Here is a 6,052-nt window from a genome sequence, read left to right as displayed (position 1 = left end):
TTTCCCTGCCGCGGCCTGATAAGAACTTCTTTTATTTGGAGAATGCAGTCTGATGTTAGGTTAGATTGGAAATTCTAAACAGTAACAGGAGACAAGTATAGGGAATGCTTTAGCCAGTTTATGGTTTTATACGTAACAAGAATATTCCTCTAGCCCCATGGACACAAGAAATTCTCCCCCACTCCCCCCCACCCCACCCAGTTTTTAAACAAGGTATACATTTACAAGGATCCAGCAAAGAGACAAGAAAACCTCCCCCACCCCTTACCTTTTGTCTCTTTCTATATATAGTATATGAGGTGGGGGTATATGAGGAAAGAGTTAACCCAGCAGACCTGAACTTCTATCCTTGGAAAGGCCCAGCTGCAAGATTAGCCCTTGGCTGGCATCTGGGAATTTATATTTCAGGAGTGTTCCCACCATTACGTGAGCAGAGGGGCTCACTGTGTCTAAACTGTACAAACAATATGGTGTATACTTATATTAGGTTCTACAGAGAAACAAAAGCAATAGGAGATATATAGATAGATAGATATGATAGAAACAGAGAAAGAGAGAGAAGAAAGATTCATTTTTTCATTTTAAGGAATTGACTCACATGATTATAGAAGCTGGCAAGTCCAAAATTTGCAGATCTGCGGGTAGACCATTAGGCTTGAGATCCAGGAAGAGCCAATGCTGCAATTCAAGTCCAAAGGCCATCTGCTGGAAGAATTTCTTTTTGCTTGGGAGCGGGCAGTCTTTTGTTTTTGTCCTTTGCCCTGGCCTTCAACTGATTAGACAGGGCCCGCCAACATTATGGGGAATAAATCTGCTTTACTCAAAGTCCACCAGTTTAAATGTAAATCTCATCCAAAACACCTTCACAGAAACATCAAATGTTTGACCAACTATCTGGGCACTGTGGCCCAGTCACGTTGACACATAAAATTAATCATCACAATGCTGAACGCCTGCTAGTTCTTTCTGGCAGCCTGGATATATGGTACATGCCAGGCAAAGTTTGCCTCTGTGATCAGCTTTCAATAAAAACCTTGGGCATTAAGTCTCTAATGAGCTTCCTTGATAGACAACATTTTACAAATGTTGTCACAATTTCTCGGAGGAATTAAGTGCGTTCTGCATAAATCCAGTGGGAGAGGACCCTTGGAAACCTGCATCTGGTCTCCCACAGACTTCATCTCACATGCCTTTTCCCTTGGCTAATTGTGCTTTCCATCCTTTTGCTGTAATAAATCATAGTTGTCAATGTGGCTAGATGTTGAATCCTGTGGGTCTCTCTAGTGAATCATCAAACCTAGGGGTGATCTTGGGAACCCCCAACCCAGGATATTACAAGAGCCCATCTTATTCTATTCTTCTCTTGAAATAGATCAAATGGCATGACAGAAGTAAATCACAGATTGTATCAAAAGGACAGTATAATGAATGACATAAAAATAGTTCAGGAGGAGCTAGTGATTATATAGTACTTTAGAATTATGAAGGGCTACATAAATACTAAGTAACAATAATAAGACAAATTGTACATTTCCATTAATTCCAAAGGACATTTCCACAGATTTTCACAGAAAAAAAACTTAATTATGTATGTCCAACAAGAACTGTTATAAACCTTTTAAATAGTCCTAGAATATTTTTAGTGAGAAGTAGTGCAGAGATCCATTAACCAAAGGGAAAAATGTTTGGGGACTATTAAGTGAAATTTCAAGCCTAATTGGTTTTGAAATCAGTTTATTAGAATTATAGGGAAATATTTCATATATAATGATCTCTGGGTTTTGCTTAATAGTCATACTAATTAACTTCTCAAATTCAATAAAAGTGCAGGAAATTTACCTATGTTCATTACTTGACAAATAAATCATGGTAATTACATATTCACATGGCCAATGATAATTCTTCCAACTCAGTCTAATAAGCAAAGGTTCTTCAAGATAATTTTTATTTCTTTTAAAAAGCCACATGTATAAAATGATTCCTACTGGTCAGGAGTTTTGAGGCTCCCTGCTGATATCCAAACAAGAGTTTCCTAAATCTTCAGGTCAGTAGTAACATCCTGTACAGTTTTAGTAAGATGTGTATTTCCAGGGTGCTATAACGTATCCAGATAACGATCTCTGGGGGTTTGAAGGTGTTAGGTGACATAGTATTGGAATTTTTAAATTTCAGGTCCGCCTTGACTTCCACTGTTGCTGCATGGAGAACAAGAGAATATATCAAAATCCCAGAAAATCCACAGAAGGTGATTTGTCAAAAGCCTGATACCCAAGAAGTAATTAAAACCGGGTACCACGCAAATTTTGTCCAACTTCCGTATCACAAACTAGGCTGGCATTTAATCACTAGACATATATAATCTCATCTAAAACAGTGATCCTGAGCATGTGATTCTCAGATCAGCATCACCTGGAAACTTGGTTAAAATGTGGATCACCCAACAACAACAAAAAACCCAAACAACCCAGTTCAAAAATAGGCATAGGATTTGCATCGACATTTCTCAAAAAATATATATACATACATATTTTATATGCTGTATATAAAATATATATCATATATTATATATATGTATATATATTGAAGGCCAATAAACACATGAAGAGGTATCCAACATCACCAGCTGTAGTGTAAGGACCTGACATTAGGCCTTGAAGACTGAGGTACCCATTTCAAAAGACACCCATCTTTTTTTTTTTTTTGAAGATTTATTTATTTATTTGAGAGGGAGAGAGCAGGGCAGGGAGGCGCAGGAGAGGGAGAGAGAGAGCCTCAAGCAGACTCCCCACTGAGCATAGAGCCCAACGCGGGGCTCCATCTCATGACCCTGAGATCACGACCTGAGCCAAAACCAAGAGTGGGACACTTAACTGACTGCGCCACCCAGGCACGCCTCAAAAGACACCCATCTTAAATAATATTGCCGGCTCTAGGACACAGTTACTAGCAAACCAACCGGATAAGGAACGAGGCCGCATCCTCCCACGAAGTGCCCCTTTTAGAAAGCCCTGGCAACCCAGAACACTGACCACTTGAGTGACCCCCGCTTCTCCCTTCCCATGCTCTGATTCTTGTTCTTATGTTTTAAATTTGCTAATAAAGAGTGAACCCAAGAAACCCTGAGGCACCCAAACCCTCCACCCTAATAAAGGCAGTCCCAGGTCTGTGTTCCTTCCCTCTCCTTTACCGGCGAGCGCTGTATCCTCCAGGACTTGTGAGTAATAAATATTGTTCCTCAAAGTTGATGGTTTCTGCTGAAGTGTGTACTGCGATCATAGTAAGAACCACAAGAGCCAGCCTGCCATAAGTACAGGTCCAGAGGGGGAAATGTCTGTGGAGCTCCCTGCAAGTGTGGTATTTGCCCAGACAAGGGCTTCAGACATGACTGATGGGGGCACTACCGTGATAGGCATGAGACCCACGGAACACTAGCCATTAGGGACATGCACATCAAAACCACAGTGAGGGGCGCCTGGGTGGCTCAGTTGGTTAAGCGCCTGCCTTCGGCTCAGGTCATGATCCTGGAGTCCCGGGATCGAGTCCCGCATCGGGCTCCCTGCTCGGCAGGGAGTCTGCTTCTCCCTCTGACCCTCCTCCCTCTCATGCTCTCTGTCTCTCATTCTCTCTCTCTCTCTCAAATAAATAAATAAAATTAAAAAAAAAAAAAACCACAGTGAGGTACTGCCTCACACCCATTAGAATGAAAATTATCTTTTTGGAAAAAAAGGGAAATAGCAAGTATGGCGACGATGTGGAGAAACTAGAACCCTCATACATTGCTGTTGGGAATATAAAATGGGGCAGCCACTGTGGAAAATGATATGACAGTTCCTCAGAAATTTCAATGGAATTGCCGAATGATCCAGCAATTTCATTTCTATGTATCTATGGATCCAAAAAGAATTGAAAGCAGAAAACTAAATAGATACTTGTATGCCAGTGTTCATAGCAGCATTACTTACAATAGCGAAAAGGTAGAAATGACCCAAATGCTCACCAAGAGATGAATGCATTAAATAAAATGCGGCATATACCTACACTGGAATATTATTCAGCCTTAAAAAGGAAGGAAATCCTGACACATGTTACAACATGGATGAACCAAGAACACATTATGCTAAGTGAAATAAGCCAGACGTGAAGGGACAAATAGTGTATAATTCCACTCGTATGCATTTCCTAGAATAGACAAGTTCATAAAGATAGAAAGTAGATTAGAGGTCACCAGGGGCCGGCGGTGGAGGGGGGGTGTGAGTTATGGGGAATTGTTATTTAATAGATAAAGAGTTTCTGTTAGGGATGGTGAAAAAGCTTGGAAATCAATAGTGGTGATGGTTGCATAACACTATGAAAGTTCTTATTGCCACCTAATTGTATGCTCAAACTGGGTAAAATTATAAATTTTATTATATACATTTTACCACAATAAAAAAAACTAGATAAAAATATACAAATTCTTGGGCCCCATCCCAGACCTACTGAATCAGAAACTCTGAAGGGGGCTAGCCATCTCTGCTTTAATAAGCCCTCTGGGTGATTCTGATGCATTCTAGAATTTGAGAACCACTGATTCAAAGAAATCTGAAGTTAATGTCAAAGTTAGAATTAGATAAATTCTAATTTATTAGAATAGAGAGGGTGGCAGGTGAAGGAAACTTCACCTTGGTAAATTTTGTATAGTTTCAGATAACCGAGGATGCCAAAAATGGTACTATTAAAGTGGTTTCTTTGAAGCCAAGGATCAAAATACATGCTCATAAAATGTCTGACAAACTCGCTCCGTGGCCAAGGCTTGTCCAATGAAGGTGCTAGTTGCCTTTATAAACAGTTTTTTAAAGAATCTCAATTAAACTCACATATTTTATCAGTTAGCATCCGCTGTAGGTCTTTTGGATGAAGGGAATTTAATATTGGGAATCAAGTGCAAAGATTATGGAAGGACAGAGAAAATAAGCAGGACATAATGAAGCACCCCAGAAATTAGGAAATCATTTACCTCTCCTGGGGCTGGAGTTTCAACAGGAGGAGGTGATATTTTCAAAGCCCAGACGCCCAGGGGCATCTGGCTCCAATAAAGAAAGGGCTGTCTGGCAAGAGACAGAGCTATGGAGACCACAGCCCAGGGATGCCACATGAAGCTTAGAGAGGTGGAGAATTATGCTGATTTCTCCCTTCCCCCACCCCCCTCGCCTCCCCATAAGTGTCTCCCATTGACTGTGCCCACCAGGGGGTCACAGAGCAAGGGAATCTGGGAAATGTCCCATGTGGTACAGTACAGAGCAAGGGAAGTGACTGATCTGAGATAAAAGTGGCAGTCAATGGGCAAATATGGTGTGAACGAGAAAGATGCACCTCTTTCTACTGGAAAGAGTACCATACTCAGAACCAAAATATTTGAATTGGGGGCCAGCTCTATCATGTATGATTGGAAAGAAATTGAACAAATCAGTTCACCTTCTTCAGCTTCAGGTTCTTTTCTACAAATACATGGTACCTATATGATCACCCTCTCAAGTATGTTGCAATTATCAAGTGGAAGAATGCACGTGTACATGCTTGTCAACCATGAGCCTTCCTATGAATACAGTGGCATTATTGCTGAGAGAGAAGCCGATGCTCTGATGAAGGTTTCATTCGCTCTGAGAAAGAATTATGGCATCACCAACAATCATCCAAAGAAGAACCAGAATACCTCTTCCCACCTCTCCCTTTCCTCATCACTCCATCCCACTTCAAAACCTGAATTTTGGAAAGGCAGGCTCATTTAACAATGGGGTAACTCAGCATGGAAGACTCTTCAATCCCGTCTTCAAAATAGCATTAGCTAGACATTTGGGGAGATAAATTCTGAACCGGTATCCTCATGCCTGGGCTCAAGACGTGGACCACTGCTATATGACATGAGAGGTAACTATTTTCTCAGCTATAAAATTAGGAGGTTAGACAACATTATGCCTAAAATTACTGTCAGTTGCAACATTTCATGTCTTTCAAGTGAATATTATAATCTCCATTTTATTTAGAAAACCTTTACCATGAATGGAACAAAGCC

This window comes from Phoca vitulina, unplaced genomic scaffold, assembly GCF_004348235.1.
Source record: "Phoca vitulina isolate PV1807 unplaced genomic scaffold, GSC_HSeal_1.0 scaffold15, whole genome shotgun sequence".
NCBI classification, from domain to species: Eukaryota; Metazoa; Chordata; class Mammalia; order Carnivora; family Phocidae; genus Phoca; species Phoca vitulina.
Note: the sequence above shows the minus strand (reverse complement) of the source record.